The following is a 19,799-nucleotide window of genomic DNA, read 5'->3' on the forward strand; positions in this document are numbered from 1 at the left end:
TTGCATAGATATACTGAACAACATACAAAACATAATATATAAAATAACATCTACCTGAGTTTTTCTTTGAAAGAAGCTTCTTATGTCCATTGTTGTGTTCATCAGTACACAACTGAAACCGATTTAGAGAGTTTGTTTAGCCGTGGAGGGTAACAACTGAAAATATGAAATGTAGGCTAAGACTCTCTAAAAAATCAGCATTGTTGTTCGGCTTTTTATTTATCCATTTGTTGATTCACTCGAAGAGCAAGTAACGCAACCAACTGATCAGTTTGATATCAATCTTTTGTGATACACCGTCATATTTACATTATTAGTTCAGTACGAATGATTTGCTTTGGTACCTGGTCAAACTTAAGCTGTCCTCTGTCTGCAGCAAACTCGCAGGCAGCAGCTTCTCCCTCCTCGCTCACATGCGTGCTGTGCTCAGTCGCCTAGTGCCTGAGCTCGGATCATACCAAAATTAGGGGGAATTTACGACGGTGCCCCATGCTTCTGAAAAAAAATGACCCGGGCTTAAGCCCAGTAAGCCACCCCCGCTCCGCTAATGGTTGACTCCAAATCTCCGGAACACTATGTCGATTTGAGAACGGAAGATCGAAACAGCGAGACCAAGACCGAGACAAGACAAAAGTCCATCGAGACCAAGACCGAGACCAAGACAAAAGTCCGTCGAGACCAAGACGAGACCAAGACCACGTAAAAGTGGTCTCGAGACCAAGACCGGTCTCGAGACATCCAACTCTAGGTGTTATATTAAGATTATACATTCAGTGGCATAAAATGGTCTTAAAATGATAATAACATAACTTGTCGCAATTGTTTATGGGGCAATATACCGACCAACAAAAAAGTGTTATCGTGACAGGCCTACAAAACAGACGTTTTTATGATTGATAAACACAAAAAATAAATACATTTAATTTCTCTGACATTCTCTGATATTCAGTTACAGTTCACACCACAGTTACCTGTACTTGCAGTGCTATACTGTAAATTTAAATCTCTGCATTTAGCATCCAACTAGAAGAGTCACAGTTACTGTGCCTCTTTTTTTTTTTTTTTTTACCTGTACGATTACTAACACATTTACTGTTTTACTTTTAGCCTTTGGATTCAAATGCAGATGTCCTTAATGTAAGTTGTGCATTTTTATTACATCATATTATTTTTATTATTATGTATTTATTTTATTTTACATTCAAATATCTCAAGCTTGCTAGTAGATAAAGAATAGTTCACCTATAATTGATATTCCCGATTAATTGATTGAATGCCTTTGTTTGTTGGCCTTTTTTGACCATAACAAGACATTTTTCCAGGATATATATATGGTGAATTTATAAACACAGATACAGTCATAGTGCTTGACACATGCACAGAGCAGTAGATGGAACTAGCTAGAAGGGAAATAATTACAATCATGATGTTGATTGCTGATGTCAGTATATATATTTTAGAGGACTGGTTTTTTTTTCACCCAAAATGAACTATATTGCTTCAGAAGAGATTTATTACCCTTACGGATTCTTATATATTGTTCTGGGTTTTTTGTTTGTTTGTTTTTGTTGTTTTCAGGCCCAAACAGCCACTTCAATGGTGCACCGCCTTCCCACTGGAGGTTTTGATCCACAGCAAAAGTAAACAGCTTTGAAAGTCAGTTCAAATGGTTAGCTAATAGTATTTTAAAAAGCCTACTTCTCTGTCACCAGTTTCTTTACCAAAAAGTACCCATAAAAGCATCTCTCAATAGCATATCACTCACTATGGGATAATAGACCTCTCTGCATTGAATCGTCCCTGTTATTAATCTCTGTCTCTCTTCCACAGCATGTCTTTATCCTGTTTTCCTTCTCTCACCCCAACCGGTCGCAGCAGGTGGCCCCGCCCCTCCCTGAGCCTGGTTCTGCCGGAGGTTTCTTCCTGGTAAAAGGGGGGTTTTCCTTCCCACTGTCACTAAAGTGCTTGCTCATAGGGGGTCATATGATTGTTGGGTTTTTCTCTGTATCTATTATTGTAGGATATACTGTACAATATAAAGTGCCTTGAGGCGCCTTGAGGCGACTGTTGTTGTGATTTGGCGCTATATAGATAAAATTGAATTGAATTGAATTGTGCACGCAGAAAAAGGTTTATTTAGAGCAACAGGTGGGATATATATATGCATACAGTGAATGTGAGGAGTGAGCTCCAGGGATTCCAAGGGAAGGTCCAGGGCTGGGGGTAAACTCTCTTAAACTCCTTTTCACTCAGCCCGTGATACGAAACACACTCGGTCCAAAATCCACACCATGCCTTACTCACACTCTAGCTCATCCAGGAGAGGCAAGCGGGGGTCCAGGAAGGTCTGTATGAATAAGATGGAGAACAACAGTTAGGAAGTGAACCAGGGAAGACAGGAAAGATACCCCAGAAAGCACCAGGGCTACACTACCTGAATAAATACAACGATCCAGCGAGGATCAACACTCCACCGGGCCCTTAAGTATTGCCTGAATCAGTCAGCAGAGATTAGCAGCAGGTAAGTAGTGCATGACATTTCCAAACATACCAAAACACAATAAAGTGTCATCCTGCAAAAACAGCACAGTAGGTGCCTTTCACAGCGTACACAGTACTGTCCTGGTGTTGTTTCTGAAAGAAAAAGTTTTTATACAACGTTAATTTAGCATAACCAGAAACAAGCTCACTTGTACCTTTGACACATTTTAAGCAACATATCTGTCTCTCACTTTCCTTCTTCCTTTTGTTTTCCTGTCAGTCATTTTTTTACCTTGGAAGGCAGTTTCACAGGTTCCCTGGGTGTGGTCTCACAGTTGGATAACTGATAATATAATAGATAATGATTGTTTTGTTCTCACATCCTCTCGGAAGAGATACGCTCTCTGCCAAGTAAGTACTACTGCTTCTTGAATATATTTTAACTAAATCCATGTCCATGCATGTGTTAATTGGCTTAATGTAAGTAGATGTGTTTAGATGCTGCTAAAATAACCTGCAACTAATAGCTTCAGAAGTAACTTTTACCTAAGAAAAGAATGTTCATAGGAAAAATATTAAGTCTAAAAAGCGAAAGTATGCATTACATAAAGTTGCTTTTTTTCCCATTTTAATTTGAAATTTTCATTCAACTCTTTGAATGAGAATACTGTGATCTGTTTATGACACTTTAAATGCTTTCACATTTTTTCATTTTTATTTTTCTACCAAACTGATAATTATTATCAATTTTAGCTTTAAGTCATGAGTAACTTATTTTGGATGGAGATCTGGAGTTTGTAGGCTTTCCATTGTAGCTGTAAGCTGACTCTTTATTGTGACAGCAAATACACACAAGTCGATCAATACAAAGCTGTATTCCTAATAAATTGCGCACATACCTACTACCCAAGTAGGGGAGACCGGGGATAGTTGTAACATTTTTGACATTTCTGTCTGTAAATTGGAGCTCTTTTAAGGTAGTGGATTGAAAATTTAATGCAAAGTATTTACATGTCTCTGCTATTAAATAGTGCAGCTATTTTCTCTGCAGCACAATTACCCATTGCATGGTATGGTCTCAAACACAAAGAGTGAAATGTTACAATTAACCCCATAGTCTGGGTTAGTTGTAACATATCCTGGGGTGAAATGTAACACAATGAAATAAGGGTACTGACAAAACATTAACATGTAATCTTTGTTTATTCAACACATGAATGCACTTAGAGCCATTTATGTAGCTATGTGTGTGTGTGACAGAATGCATAAATCTAGCTTTTGAACATATTCCAACCCCCCAAAAAAGACAAATGATGGAATTTTCTGCAACTGAATATTTCATTAATTTTGGTTGGTCTTCCTTGAGTTTGGCCTCATTGGCTCAGTGGGCATTATAACCTACAACTCTTGCACCAATTTTGAACATAACAATGAAGCTGAAAAAATGTAGTTGTGCACCAGCATCGCAATTCCATTACTTTTTATCATGGCTTTCCTTGGTGTGGTTTAGTGCTTCAGAAAGATGAGGAAATCTGTTTCTTGCACCCATCCTGATTTATTTCCACTACCAATACTTCCTACTGGTCCATCTCTGACACAGTGGTCTGCATAATGTATGTGTGGGAACACAAACAGTGGAGGAATTGTGTTGCCAATGGCATTAACCGCATATACAAAGGCGACCAGTGAACCTCTCTCTGCTGATGTCGTTGCCCCAACTTGTTTAATATAAGTTAAAGTAATTGTGTGGTAAGTTGTAACATCTGCATTATTGTTACAACTGACCCAGACTGTTGCTGTTACAACTGACCCAGACTCCTATAGCCATGAACTAGCTAACATTACAGCCAACGGCTAAAACATTAGCACAGGCGACCTACACAGAATATATCCCCATAGACATACAAATAACATAATTTAAGTATGATGCATTTAACTGCAAAGCAGATAATGCTATTAGAATTTGAAATAAAGTAGAAAAACTTACTTTTTGGCATAAAAATTACTTTTTTTCGTATTAAATTGTCTGTGTTTGACAAAATGTGCTGATTTTTCACATGTGATAGCAGAACTGAATTGGGCATGCACAGGATGAGTCACATCATTTGAAAATTAGCCCTGATTGGAGAAATTGGAAGTGTTACAACTGACCCACGTTACAATTATCCCCGGTCTCCCCTATCTGTGGTAGGACGTTTTGTAAAATCGTAATCCCAGTAATCATTTGCAGTAGAGGAGGTGTCAGGGGAATACGGAGGTGTAAAGTACAAAACTAACAAAAACTCTAAATGAGCGGAGAGATTATTCTCTTCACTTATTCCATGTTGTTCATCAGCATCTATAATCTGAACTGTATTAGTGACTATAATGACGGCTACAATGGAGCTGTTGGCTTAGTCCTTCAATTGTTTGAATTTCCACAGAACACAGTCACAGTTGGAGTGACTGTACAGTGTGGAATGTGACTGAAGATGTATTAATGCCAAACCAAACGAACAAACTATAATTTAAAAAATGACACTAATGACTCACTGACAGCTCATCAGTGTGAAGTTGGCAAACACTGGAATAGAATGCCTTTTATTGTCACTATACACATGTACAATGAGATACAGAGCATCTACTCAGTGCAGACATGTGGGAAAAGAAAAGGGGGTGAGGTGCATAGTTCTGCTGCACTATATACATATGAACAGTATTCAAAAAATATCAGATGTACAAATATACAATCAGAAAACAATAAATATTTACATTGTGGGGTTTGGGCACGTAAATTAAATATTGCACAATGTTTTAGGAGTGAATTAGGAGAAGGTCACTGCAATATGGGTTAATTTTAGAGGATTCTGAAACAGCAGGCAAAAATAAAAGCAAAGAAATACCCAGATGCCATTATGTCAGGTGGAGACATTATTTCTGAGGTTCATTAGCAAACTCAGTCAGGCAGTGCTGTATATACTGTATAGTATTCAGCCAACCCTCAGTTCAGATTTTGCTTCCAAGGAGCCAGACTTTAAAAAAAAAATTATTTCTTCTAAAAAGCGCAAAAGATCTCCAGGCTTTCAACGTTTTTCTTTCCAGATTGTTCCGGGCAGTTTTCTTCATTCATTTTTTACACTTGACCCTTCTGAGAGGAATGTTTGTTTTTGGTAAGCCACTAAATGCTGCTCTATCCAAGGATAAAAAGGCTATGTAACTCAAGGAAGAACCAGTGCAGTGTCTACACATAACAGAAAACTTAACAAAGAACCATTATACATTTTCTGTATAGCCACTTTGTTACTAGCTGCCTGTTGCAAAAATAAAAAATAAAAAGTGGTGAAGATAATACAGTTTGACAGACATAAAACAGTATTTTTGCACCAACAGGGTGATTCCCAAAGAGCCACTAGCCCAAAACTAATCTTGATTAATCATGGTGTGCAGTGTGTCATTGAGAAACGACAGGCCCAAAGACTATCTACAGCAGACTGAACAATATCTAAAAGTCGTGTTCTTAAGAATAGTAAAAAGTCCAGCCAAGACCTGACAGAGGAGCTCAGAAATGCAGCTGGCCCTGCAGTTGAGATGTCCTCTGTGGCAAGAGTAGGAAGGTTAAATGTTTTTCAGTGTCTAATGTCTCCGTGTTCCCCTGATGAGCTTCAGTGAGTAATACAAATTCTTAAAAACCTCTTTCTTTCTGTTGGCAGCAAACAATTTTACAAAAAATTTTATTTTTCTATAAGAATCAATATATGATCCTAAAACAGGACACTTACTCCATACTTGGAGATCTCATATCAAATTTATATGTGCAATAAGCTTAGGACTGAATTCTGCTTTTGTATTTAATCTTAACTAATCGTAACTCTCAAACTCTTAAACACCACAGAGTCTCCAGCTGAAAGAACAAAAACTGAAACTGTTGAGAGCAGGTTGCGCTTCTAGTTTAAATTACCTGAAAGCCCCACATTTTCACTGGTTCACAGCATGTTTAAAGCCTAAATCTTCTCCTCTTTGTAAAATTATTGTATTCTATTGTTATGTATTATATTTTTTTTCTATTGCCATTTTATCATCATCATCAACATCTGATAGCATGTTAACAGATTAACAGAGAAAGTGGGTAACCACTGTTGTGTAGCCTTTATAGATGTCCAGGCATCTAATGCAAAGAAAGCCTGACTATGTTAAACATTATTTAGGTCTGGTGCACTAGGTGTAAGCAATTATTGGATAACATGTTAGCCTTAGCAGCTATATGTAAGTCTTTACAGCGTTTTGGAAACAACAATATTTATATTGGTGTTTTTCCTGTTGAGAATGTTTTTACTTAAAAGTACTCAGATATTTTCTTCTTTTTTCCAGTTTCTAAAGACAGTGGCACTTCCAGGATGTTCTGCCTGTGGATATGTTTGAGTGTGTTTTGTGCTTTACCAAGCACTGTATCATCAGATCAAGGTATTTTTTATCCCTTGTACTATACTATTATTAAGACACTGGGACAAATAAACAAGGAATAACATCACTTATTGCTTTTTTCTCTTCCAGGCGTGTCACTGACGTGTAACGAGGCTGTCAACGTTACCGCTGGAGAAAATGTGATTCTAACCTGTTTCATAAATTGGATTTTAGAAGGAGAAGACTGTGTTGGTCACAGTTATGTCTGGCGTAACACAAATGGCACCAAACTCTGTGACAATGGCGTAAAATACGGCTGTAAATGGAATAATTATACCTATGTGTCACTGACCATCTTAGATGTGATAGAAAAGGACGTTGTCACAGTTGAAATCTCGACAACCTGTGGTATGGAGAAATCCCGTCCTATTAGAGTACAGCCAATCAGCAGTGAGTATGTTTCAGCATTTTAAAGTCCCTGTATGCAGAACAAGTTGTATTCAGTGTACCTGTCATGTAAGTATATTGTACTGTATTCTACAGGTGAACCAGCTGTATCAGATCGGTTGCAGGAGGAGTCAGCACATGCTGCAACCACTGCGCTTTGTGTTTTTGCCTCTGCTGCTGTTGTTGTGGTCATTTTGTGTTTCCTATATAGAAAATACAGATGCAGAGTGAGAGGACAGTGACATAGACTGCACCAGGGAGTACAGACGGACAAATTCAGATTGTTTTTATCAGTGAACGGGTGGATATGAATGTGTAAGCTGTTTGTGAAAGCTAGTGCTCACCATTGATGACTCTGCTCCTAAACCGTCCTGTTGTCATCATTTTTTTGTCATCCGTTTCATTTTTAGTCTTTCATGAAATTCTTTCTTGTGTTTATGCTGACTGAGCAACATTCACATGAGGATTTTATGTGATTAACAGAGCGCTCTACATGACTTTCAGTCATGTCATATAGTTAAAAGAGGAAAATGATGATGAACCAGCATTGATGTAGATGTTGCACTGTGCAGTAAAGACTCTATGTTGGGAATTTTTTTTAACTTTCTGCCTTTAGTCTCTTATGTCTAAACACTGGCACGGTGTTCTTGCTTCTCTGTTTCTAAATTAGGTTTAATTGCATTTGCAAGAAACTTTTTTTTCTTTTAAGTTCTTCCTTTTTGCACAGTGTTGACATGAATTTATTTCCATTTACACTTCTTCACTTAGACCGTTTTAAAATATTCACTTATATCATATGATTTTGATTCAGCGTGGACCTTCACATATTTAATTCTGGCTCAGCAAAGCGTGAACCATGGAACTGTGAAGTTTAGTAGGTCATTCTTACTTTTAACCACTTGGGAAAGCTGTCTGTATTTGAACAGCCTGTGGCTCTGAAACTGATGACCTGAACCTGTGGAAACTGAAGGAATTTGAGGAGTTTAATGATTCAGAATCTTAGTAGTCTAATATGAGAGTATTTCAAATTCCGTGTGACGGGATCATACCAAAAGAGTAGGGTCTCAGACCTCAAAGTTTGCAGGTGACACTATTGTGTTTGGAGTCATTGCTGACAGGAATAAATCAGCCTATAGGTGTTAGGTGGAGCAGCTGTCCAGGTGGTGCAAAGACAACAACTTGGTCTTGTCCTCAGACAGATGATTCAAGCCTATGAAACAAGGATCAACCTGTGAAAGAACAGGTTAGATTCTGAAGCAATTATGTCAGTTAATGCTGAGTAAAGCACTCAGGCCGCAGTTTTCAACAGCAACAGGAAGGGAATGTGCAATATGTTGAAAGACAAGTGCACCAGATGATTTCACTTACTATCAAAAAGAAAGAGGTTATGTTTTTGTTGGCATTTGTGTGCATACAGGCATGTTATCTTTCTTTATCTGACAAAAACTTTGTAGGTGTGTCGAGCTGGGTCATGTTAATGATTTGGCTTAAAATTTGGCTTACATCCAGCAAGATCTTCAAGGTCAACTTTAATGATTTATAGGTTGAAAATTTACAAAAAGATTGTTAACTTAGAAACTATCATTCTTTTAAGTGTGATGTAAATTGGTAACATATAGAAAGTACTGTATAAAGATGTAAAATATCAGGTCACATTTGCCCCTCCATGAGTCTCCGTTTTACCATGGTGCAGAGGTTTGTGTGCCAGGGGCTAGGTTTAGTTTAAAATGAATTGTTTTGTGCTGTAATTCTGTATCTATTTATACTCTCGTTAGTTCCTTTTCCTTATTTTGTGCTTGTATTTCCCGCACTGAATACTCTCACCTTTGTTATCATTCACACATTTTGAATTACTGCTCACTTGCCAGATGTGTTTCTTGTAGTGAAGTATTTTGGGGGCGATTTTTAGTTCTTTCTCTTGTCACTCCTTATGTTGACTTCCTCCTGTGCAACCTTTTGAAGTGTTTTTAGATTTTGGCTTGGCTGTTTATTGGATGCCTTCATGTGCATAACCACTGCCTGTTTTGGAAATACAGATTTTTATTGGTGGACTTTAAGTCTGTGGACATCTTTAGACTACTCCTGCTACCACTGCTACAAAAATAACTATTTAAAACATTTTTTAGTAATTAATCCCAACGTTTATATCTTTTTTTATTTAAAAAAAAATAAATAATCAGTAGCAACTTTTCATTCATCTTACTTTGTTTATTCTCATATGAACTGTCCCAAGAGTCGATTTGAACGTTAATGTTTACAAACAGAGAGTACCAAAAACAACTGTTGTCATCGGGCACCTTTCATAATGGACACAAGAGGCCAGTTTTGTTTGGAAAACTGAAATAATTTTCATTTCATCAATGTGTTATGTTGTAATCTCAAAGTAGTTCATCTAAACTTCATGTTGAGCAACGTGTGTGCCTCTTACATTCCCTTCATCTCAGCAAATCAGTTATTTTAACTCTGCAGGTAGGTAACTCTGACAGGTGTCCTGTATCAACTGGATACGTTTTATTTATATATTTATATATATTTTTGTAAGTCATTCTCAGATGCTCTCCAAAGAGTTAAGTTCTCAGCTAAATGAGTGTTAGTCCTTCTGCAATAGATGTTATAAATTGCTTCTTTTTCTGAGGATAACTGAATCATGTGCTTGGTTGTACAAGAGTGATGGAGAGCTGTTTATCCAAAAAATATTGTTGTCTTTTTTAACAATACCTGTACCAAGGAGTAGATACTCCATAATCTGGTTCCCCTTTCACAGCTCGATGATACCATTTTCTTTTGGCTAAATCAGTAACTATTTGCAGGGTATCAACATTTAGGGAAGTGTCATGGTTCTGGGTCATTTTGACCTAGCATTTTCAGTTTCTTGCATTTTTGTGTTTTTTTCTGTATTATGGTTTATTTTCTGAGTCTTTAGTTGTCCTGTTTTGAACATTATAATCCTAAAGTTTAGTGTTATTGTAGTTAAGAGTTTTGTCCTTAGGTTTAGTTCAGTGTCTAGTCTGTGCCTGTCATGTTTCCTGTTTTACTTTGAAGGTCTGTATCTCATGTTAGTGTGTCCAGTGTTACTCTCCCCTGTGTTGTCATTGGGCGTTTATCAATATGCGTACTTGTGCGTACTTGCGTTCTCGTGTACTCGAGAACGCAAGTATCAGTCGGAGACCAAGTACTGTTCCAATTCGAAGTACGCATCAAGCCGAGAACGCGAAAAAGTCCCGGATGTGTTCTCGATCCGCCCGTTTTATCGAGCATGCATCGGTGTGGACTTGGGACAGCTATATATCCCAGAATGCATTTCGTCCAAAACTCAACAGCGGACTCCCGGCACATCGTTTTCAACCCCCCCCGCTCGCGGTCTTCTCACTACTCAGGTTAAAGAAACTCCAGCAGCTGTCTATAGTATTGAGTGTCCACTAAAATAGAAATAAAAGCGTTCTAACATCTCACCTGCTTGTTTTTATTAAGGTATGTACACGTATGTACATGTACACTATTTTTATTAATAGAGGTTTCACTACTGAGGTTAAAAATGATATATAAGTCACTTAGATCACTTCTAAATGTTAATGTTTGGTTTATTTCAGTGTTTTATTTGTTCCTGAGTAAACCGGTTTGGCTGTGATTACAGTTAAGCTTCATAACATGTTACTCACAGTTAAATTAGGAGTAGACGGCAGTAAAAACTCCGGACCTGTGACATCATCACGTACGCAGGTGTTCCAATTGTACATATCGCGAGTCCGTGCTCGCGTACTTGGGCATTGATAAACGGCCCAAGACATGTAGAGGAAGTAACACTGAATGAAAAAAAAACCCCACAGGTGTATTGGCTGCATTTTTAGATAAATAATTGTATATGTTTACAAAATGTACATTTTATATTTGCATTTCAAGTTATAAAAATTTACTCAACATGTCTGTGGGGTTTTTTACAGTAAAAAATACTACTAGCACTTAAAGTTCTTTGTGTGATTTCAGATCAGTAATAGTACTATTAACAGTAATAGTAGTACTAATGCAGTATGTCAGTGAAAAAACAACTAAATTCAGTTGAGCTGAAAAGATACCAAACAAGCCAAGGGGGAAAAAATAAAATGAAACAATTTGAGGGTGAAATACAAACGTAAACTCAAAAGGAGTCAAAAATGGCTGGGTGTATTTCAGACCTCAGTGGGTTAATCCAACAAATCATGAAAAATTAGGTTTAAATTTTTGTTCATGACAGTGCAGATTTCTGACATTTTGTGTAATTTAAGCTGTAACAATTTGATTGTTTTCTAACAAAAACAGTGTGAAACTTAAGTTAGACTTGTGTTTGTAAATGAACCGCCCCATGTTGTGTAGCTTTCTGGATTTTATACTTATTGGGCTACATATTTATTTATTATACAGGCTATACAATACATAACATCAAAACTCACATGTTTTATGTAACTAAAGTGTGTAATTATGTGGGCTACAGACAATAATTAAGTTATAGACTATTTTTATATGAAAAATGTGTATACTTGCTGCATTTGAATCATTTTAACCATATGTAACCACCTGCATATGTGTTTGGGGAAAAAAGGCTTTGATTTTGCCACCCCATTTAATTTCTCTGCCACCCTCATGCCACCCCAAGAAAATTTCTCTAGATCCGCCCCTGGGTACTTTCAGTCACTACCCACTGCGCGTGACCATAGGTGAGGGTAGGGACGTAGATCGACCGGTAAATTGAGAGCTTTGCTTTTACACTCAGCTCTCTCTTCACCATGACGGACTGGTACAGCGTCCGCATCACTGCAGCCGCAGCACCAATCCATCTGTCGATCTCCCGCTCCTTTCTCCCGTCACTTGTGAACAAGACCCCGCGATACTTAAACTCCTTCACTTGGGACAGGAGCTCATCCCTGATCCTCCGGCTGAGGACCATGGCCTCAGATTTGGAGGCGCTGATTCTCATTCCCATCGCTTCACATTCGGCTGAGAACCGTTCCGTAACTTCAGAGGCTTAAGTCCTCTGAACACTTCAGTAACAGAGATTATTGTCAAGGGGTGCTGTGTGGTAGGTGGAGACCCATTATGCAGGGCTCCTCTGTACAGTCACTAACTACCGTTACTGTACTTTTATTTCAAGTATTATACTGTGAGAGCAACAGGCTGGACTCTGCTTCAGCTCCTGTGCAGAGGTGATTATTAAATATATGTATATATAGACAATAACACCAAAGTCAAAAAAAAAAAAAAAAAAGAATTGTAGCCGGATGGGCTACTCGCCTTTCTTTTCTCTCTCGCTCGCTCTACTGCTTTCGCTCTCTCTTGCGCTCGCTCTTGCTGCGCAACTACGTTAATTAGGAACCCACCTGTATATTGATTACCGGGTGGTGTTTACCTGTATAAAGGGAAGCCGGGGTTTTTTTGTTGGGTCATTCCTCCCGAGCTTCTGGTGCGACACAGCAGTAAATGCTGGCCTATTGGTTAATTTACCGATACGATCGGATCGTGTGACTGCTACAGCGCGGCTGTTTCTCTTTTTACTCCAGCCGTGGTGGAGAGACGCGTGAGTTGCGTCCACCGTACAGTACAGTGTGCTCCAGTCTTGGGGTTTGATTGCTGCCGCACCCTCTCAGGGATCAACTGCCTGATTTTAAGCGAAGAGTTGAGACGCCTGCCTAGCTGCTGTCTTGTCTTGCCTTGTTTTATCTTGTGTTCCGATCTGTTGGCTGTCCAGTTTTGTTCCTGCTGTTTGCCCCGCCTCGCCCCTGTGGGCTTTGGGTCTCACGCTAAGCCCCGTTTGGACTATCGTTTCACTCCAGCTTTCGCCGCTGGTCGGGGCGATCTTCAGCTGCATATTGGGCTGGTGTTACAAAACTGGTACTGCCTCTCCTTTTCTCCCAGTTGTGGAGAGCTGCGCGAGACTGAGTGGGGCTACGGACAATCGGAACCAGCACCAGCTGTGGGCTGGCTCGCAGACGAACTGAGGATCTACCAGCGGCCGTGGGACCTTAGGTGGCGGGTCGTTTTCCACACTTCTTTTGTTGTACAGCACCAGGTGAATAGACTATAGTGGGTTTTTTTGTGTGGTTTTCTTTTGGTCCACCGCTGCTGGTAAGTCCCAGTTGTGTGTTTATTTTTATTGTAATTTGGGACACCGTTTTAGACATTCAGTGCGCTGTCAGTGTTGTTTTGTTTTTTATTTTACATTAATAAATAAAATTGTGTTAATATTTGAGTCGGCCTCAGTGTGCATCCCTGAACCTGTGCGAACGTTGTTGTTGTTGTTGTTGTTGTTTTAATTTCATTTCTAAAGTTCATATTTCCTGGGGGCTAGAATTCCCTCCCCCCCCTCCCCTACCTACCCACCGCAGGTGGCGTTGTCATTTTATAAGAGCTTTGGAGCGTGATGTCACGGGGGTGGGCGTGGAAATGATTTTGGCCCGATCCGCCATTTTGGGGGTCTAGCGCAAGTGAAAAGGGAGCAAAGGCACACACAACAGCCATGGTTCGTATTTGCTGTCTGGTCGGCTGCAATGTGTGATCGCACGACCGGCAAGAGAATAAGCTTGAAAAGGGTTTATCTTTTCATTCTTTCCCAACCTGGAAGCAACATGAGGCAGCTCGTGTATCGGATGTTACCAAACGAAGGCGTCTAGCCTGGATAGCAGCTGTGAGACGAGCTGATATCCAGCTCTCTTCCATCTCCAAATATCTGTTGGTGCTCCAGACAGTTTCATTCCAGTAAGTTCTAAATATGTTCATATCAGTCTTTATAGCCTATTTTATTTTCGATGCGCTCTGAGCTCATAGCAAATTAGAACAAACATCCTACTGAGTGATTTTGCAGAATTACCTTCTATTTATAGAGTTGCTAATTATTTGGCATTATTGCAGGCAAACCAGCCTATGAAATGGATGAAACGCACCGTGACTGGGTTCCAGCGCTACACAAGGGACCTGCTTCAAACATACCACCATGCCAATCAGATTACTTCTTCCATGTGAGGGTGAAGAGGTGACCCTTCTGGATAAGATGGTGAAGGTTTGCAGCGTTTGGGGAACAGTGTGGTAGTAAAACCAGGGAAAATGAAACTTGCTCCTGTTAAATATTCTTAAGTCTTGTGCTCTTTAAATAGCGGTAAAAAAAAATTCAAAAGATACAGTAAATAATGTTAGTAGTGGGTGATATCATGTAAACACTGTCATGATTTTGTGTAAACATTTTGTCATTTGTAAACTATAAATGACATGGATTCTACATTGTAACTGATGTGATGTTCTATAAAGTGTTTTTAATAAATTAAAAAAAAAAAAAAAGAGGCAAATTAGTTTTTCTTTATTCAACTTTTGAACAGTGGTACTCAGTCAGTACATATTCAGTAAATGCAAATTATTTACCTGGCAGTGCACTACAGGCATAAATCTAGACCCCTAGATAAAACATTATGGCATTATAGCAGTGACAACTCCTCCACAGTAGCAGGTGGGATTTTTCTTTTTTGAGGACGGCTCCTTTTACTTTTCAATACGGATGGTCTGTTTATGTTTTGATCAAGAGCCTTTTTTTTTTTTTTTTGGGCAGCTGAAGAGGAGAAGTCTATCTTATGGCCAACCACTGACTGTATCTTGGTCGCAAAACCCAGTATGCAGGTTCATCTGTAACAGTCCTTGTGCCACAGATCCGCACAGTTGCTTCTACATTAAACAGAAGAGCAGCGACATGGGTGCAGGTCTCTGCGACTCCAGCCATACAGGTGCAGTGGGCGGCTTCAACCTTCCCTGTGATGCTCACAGTGATCCATGGCTGCAATGCTGGTTCATTCAGTCTTTGAGAGTGCAGGACCTGAAACATACAAAGTTCATTTAAAGACAAGAACTATGAGCCAAGGCCGACATAAATGTGTTTTATAAACTTTATCATAAATGTAACAAAGTGTTTAGAAAGTTAGCACATACATGTCATTTTTCATTTTTTTTTTATGTATCCATCTATAGAACGCTGCATGTTATATTCTAAATCAGCCTGTTCTCTGTCAGAAACCTGCCTGCAGAAAATGAACCTAAAGTATGTAATGCAAGGATGTAATCACTTTCAAGATGGAGAAAGCATAAAGTGACAATTATGAATCACTTAATATGATAAGGAGATTCTGCAGGTCATTAATCAATGTATAAAATTAAAATGTATTTTTAGTGACACAAGATACAAATATTGAAGATGTATAATTAGAATTATTTATAATAAATATGAATAAATCATTGCAATTTCTTTAACCATAAAGAATAACTAAATCCTTCAGGACAATGTCACATCAATGCACTGAACTCAATATGTTATCCCTCTAACAGAGCCTCCACATGTTCTCACTGTAATTTCCCCTCATGAATGAATTTATGCTGCACTAACCTGAATGTTCGGGGAAAATCAAACGCATTTTACTCGCAGTACTCGAGCTGACTTACCTTTGTTTGAATGACGACTTGTACGCGCTGATTCCACAGACAAGGTACGAAAATATGTCAGGCTACATCAATCCGGTTGTTCAGTGATGACGTGACGAATCCTACTTCCGGGCCTAAAGTAGTCTGCGTTTAATATGGCTTTTGTGTTGTTAACATGTTTAATGTTTTGTATTTTCTTCTATTTAATCTCAAAAGCTCCTAAAACAGTCAGTGATCACTGTTGACCTCCCTCGGCTTTTATTACTGCTAATCAGTTATTTAAGCTCAGTTTTTAAAACCTTACGATGTAACTACAGCACAGCCCATGCAGCAGTATATGAATGACTAACCTCGTATTGTGGATGGATTATCTCACTTGTTCTCCTGGCTGAAGTTTAGTCCTTTTACAGCATCCTGCAATGCGATTACATTTGTTCCTGACCACCGAGAACACTCACGTTAACTTTTATCGAGTGGAAAAAAGTTAGCTTGTTTATGTTATGCTAACATAGCTGTGTCGCTAGCTGTCACGTAGCACATCATTATATACCAGCTAGCCAAACTTCAGTAACCCTACAAACGTCACTGCTGTTTAGTTTTCTGTCTTCATTTATGTTGGAAGTTATAGCAGAGCTGTACGTTTGAATTTTTTTTCCAAAACCCCACAGTCAGGACATGCTATATTGTATTTAGATAGAAGCTAGCGCCGCTAACTTCCTGCTAACTTCTAACGCTGTTAAATGTCATAAATTCCATTTTCATGGATGCCTGGATGTTAAACTCAATTGTTACACCTGGTAGAGCAGAACACTGATCATTTTATTAAAGATGAAAGACTTTAGACAGTTTTTCAACTCTCAGTAATGCCACAGTGATCGTTTGATATATGGACCTGCAGCGGAGTTTAGGCCCAGACACGGCCAGTGACGTCAGACTGAACAACCGGATAGCGGTTGGTCTTCAGGGTTTCTACTCCACGGCCGTATTTTATACGGGTCCACATTTCCAATGCACACTATTTCTGCAGGTACCGCCGCCGCGCCTCTGGACGCAATCGGTCTCCATACAGTCCATTCTCTTTTGAGCTGCTTTTAAGCATCTTGTAATCGTCGTTCCAACACAGTGTGTTTGTTTTGATTCAGTAGACCCGAAAATGGTGCTGCGCTCCCACAATGCATTGCGGCGTGACGTCAACTCCAAAGTCTTTTATAACCCCGCCACCTTATGTTCTGACATCATCATGATGATCAAAGGCATTTCATATGCCTTTGATCTGTGAATCCATAAATAGGGGTAAGACTCCCAAACTTAGTCAGTTTATTTGCAGCACTCAAGTTTGCAGTTGAATCTTTAACACAGTCACTTCATCAACACTCCAACATGTCTCAGAGTAAACACGGCGAAATTCAACAAGCTTACACTGGCTCTCCTCTAGAGGTTGCCCAGCTAAATTTCTCAGATGATGTTTTATCTGCCCGAAGGCCATTAGCTGAAATTAGGCAGGAAAACCAAGATCTAGAGAACAGGCTTAAACAAATCCAAGCAGAAAAATTGAACTTGAAGAGAGGTGCAGACACATGGAGGCCCAAAATATACACTTGGAAGAAAGGCATAATGCATTTCTCTACCAACAAGACCAAGAAAAGAAAAGGCAGCCCGATGTAAATATTATAAATGAGGGCTGGGAAAGAATGTTTGATCGAGCGCGACAACAGATTCTAAACCTGACGACAGCAAACAAGCAAAACCACGCTGACTTAAGAACAATGTCCTACCAGCTTCAACAGACACAAGCTAGTAATCAGGAGCTAAAAGGGAATCTTGATAAAACTGAGAGAAAAAACCAGGAAATGCAAGTAAAACTTGATAAAGCCCTGAAAAAAAACAAGAGTTTCTTCGACTGGAAGAAATACATAAAAAAACACAACTTGCTCTCCAAGACTTAAAAGGAAAGATCTGCAACTGCACGAATTTTACAATGAAATAAAGCAGAAAACCACTGAAGTAGAAGGAGAACAGGAAAAACTGAAAAAAAAATGCTTAGACATGCAGTATAGGTTGAATGAAATGCTGAGAAAGAACACAAAGCTCAAGGAACTTAATAAGGAAAAGGAAGCATTTCTCCTTAAACAGAACAGCAGCATTGTTGCTCAGTTGTCCCAGGTCGAAAGTGAGAGAAATGAGCTAAAGAAAGAGAACACAAATCTCAAGAAAGCTTTACAAAGTCTCAAGAACCAAATGGGAGAACCTCACTGTTTAATAACTAAAGATAATGAAATATTGAAAAAACAAAACTGCGAACCTGAGGAACTTAATTCTCCTGTCTCAGAACCACCTCCTGACGTGGGTCAGACTAGTGGTTCGTGGCGTAGTTGTGCCAAACGCCTACTTAAAGTAGGTTTAGGTCTTGCCACAGTAGGCCTTGTTATTCCTGCAGCTTACTGGGCCTTCTCAATGCTTAATAACAGCTGTTCTCCATATTACCCTGTCTATGGCCTCTTTGAGTCATATTGCCACCTTGATAATGGATTAGTTCCTATTTAAAGAATAATAATGATGGACTGCTTTTCTTTCACAGTCCAGAAAACCATATGTTGTTCATTTTTAGCAACATGAGCAACATATAGCTAACGTGTGCTCTCATTTTTCTTTTCCTCTGCCCCTCACCCCCCAACCAGTCATGACAGATGGCTGCCCCTTTCTTAGCCTGGTTCTGTCAAAGGTTTCTTCCTTTTCAAAGGGAGTTTTTCCTTTCCACCGTTGCCCAGTGCTTGCTATTAAAGGGGATCATTTGATTGTTGGGGTTGATAGTTTCAATTTAATTGGCTTGAACTAAAAACATGAAACTTCAGGTGAGGGGTTCACATAGTAGGGAGCACTACAAAAAATGTAATTAGCGGCAAATCAAAATAAAGAAAACAAATTTTGAAAAACGTCTCTTACTGCTCTGTTTATTTCCTTAAATGAACACTTGTATGTTTTTTTTTGTCATAGTAGAATAAGAATATTAATATGAATATGAACACCGAGGCGTTCCCAGACCAGCCGAGAGATATAATCTCTCAGCCTGTCTTGGGTCTGCCCCTGGGGCCAAATGCCTGGTGGCACCCCTTGCCTCCATGGGCACCTTAACTCATCACTTTTGGCACAGAGAATGTATTATATGAACTAATATCAGTAGGCTGAAGCCTTTTACTTCAGCTGTGATTGGGTTTGTTTTTCCAGCTTCATTAACAGTTGTTATTTCAGAGATCAGATGTCCTCACAGGACAGCAAATATAAAAATATGATATTGCAGAATATGATGCATTGGTGTGGATTAAACAGTGTAATAGTTTTGATATTTACCTTAAAGAGCTTCAGCAGTAACGTTAATCCATATTGCACAGATAGAGAAAATCAGCAAAATTATTGGTTTTACTTTTGATATTTTGCCAGTAAAACAGCTTTATGTCTCCTGAGGCCTTTTCATTGCTTACTTTGCTAAAGTAAAAGAAAAAAATCCCTCCCATTCCTCACTGTTAGCTAATCATAAATCCATCACTGGATCACACCCAATTGCTAGCACAATAATCATGTTTAAGGTTGTGAGCTGGTGTCTGATTTCGTTAAATAAAAGACATCATCTGCATAAATGAATGCAGAAAAACTTCATCAGGAAACAGAAAACTAAGTGTCTGATGCTAAAATACCACATATGTTCCCTCCTATAACAAACATTAAAAACTAAGGATTATTTACAGTATCATATTTTTTTATCAGATATGTTCGTATTAGTTTGTGTAAGAATGATTAAACTGCATAGTGACAACCAAAAAAACTGGTTCACTCATACCTTAGACCGATGTTGAACAACATGCCTTCCTCTAATGTTAAGTCAGTCTTTGCATTTTTTCCAGGTAACTCCCACAGGCATGAGATGATGATTAAATCTTGGATGTGTAATCTGTCGTGTATACAATGTGTCAGTCATAATACCCTGAAGAATTAGAGATTACACACACTATTAAAAGATGTAAAATATATGGCCACCTATTCAAAGCTGAATATTCAAAGTCAATCTT

General features: G+C 38.8%; 2 long non-coding RNA genes across 4 annotated transcripts; both read left to right on the top strand.

The window, feature by feature from the left end:
- The first annotated feature begins 689 nt into the window (after window positions 1-689).
- On the top strand, window positions 690-1,820 carry LOC116326310. Its single transcript, XR_004199910.2, has 3 exons — window positions 690-748; window positions 1,108-1,137; window positions 1,579-1,820. It is a non-coding gene; the product is annotated as an uncharacterized LOC116326310 (long non-coding RNA).
- A 50-nt stretch (window positions 1,821-1,870) lies between these two features.
- LOC116330895 lies at window positions 1,871-9,499 on the top strand. 3 transcript variants are annotated; one of them, XR_005614158.1, is made up of 5 exons: window positions 1,871-1,926; window positions 2,312-2,892; window positions 6,829-6,921; window positions 7,012-7,311; window positions 7,405-9,499. It is a non-coding gene; the product is annotated as an uncharacterized LOC116330895 (long non-coding RNA). The 3 variants fall into 3 exon arrangements; XR_005614159.1 differs by lacking the exon at window positions 1,871-1,926 and having other exon boundaries at window positions 1,993-2,521; window positions 2,762-2,892; XR_005614157.1 differs by lacking the exon at window positions 1,871-1,926 and having other exon boundaries at window positions 1,993-2,892.
- The last annotated feature ends 10,300 nt before the right edge of the window (window positions 9,500-19,799 follow it).

This window comes from Oreochromis aureus, linkage group 8 (assembly GCF_013358895.1).
Source record: "Oreochromis aureus strain Israel breed Guangdong linkage group 8, ZZ_aureus, whole genome shotgun sequence".
In the NCBI taxonomy this organism is placed as follows: domain Eukaryota; kingdom Metazoa; phylum Chordata; class Actinopteri; order Cichliformes; family Cichlidae; genus Oreochromis; species Oreochromis aureus.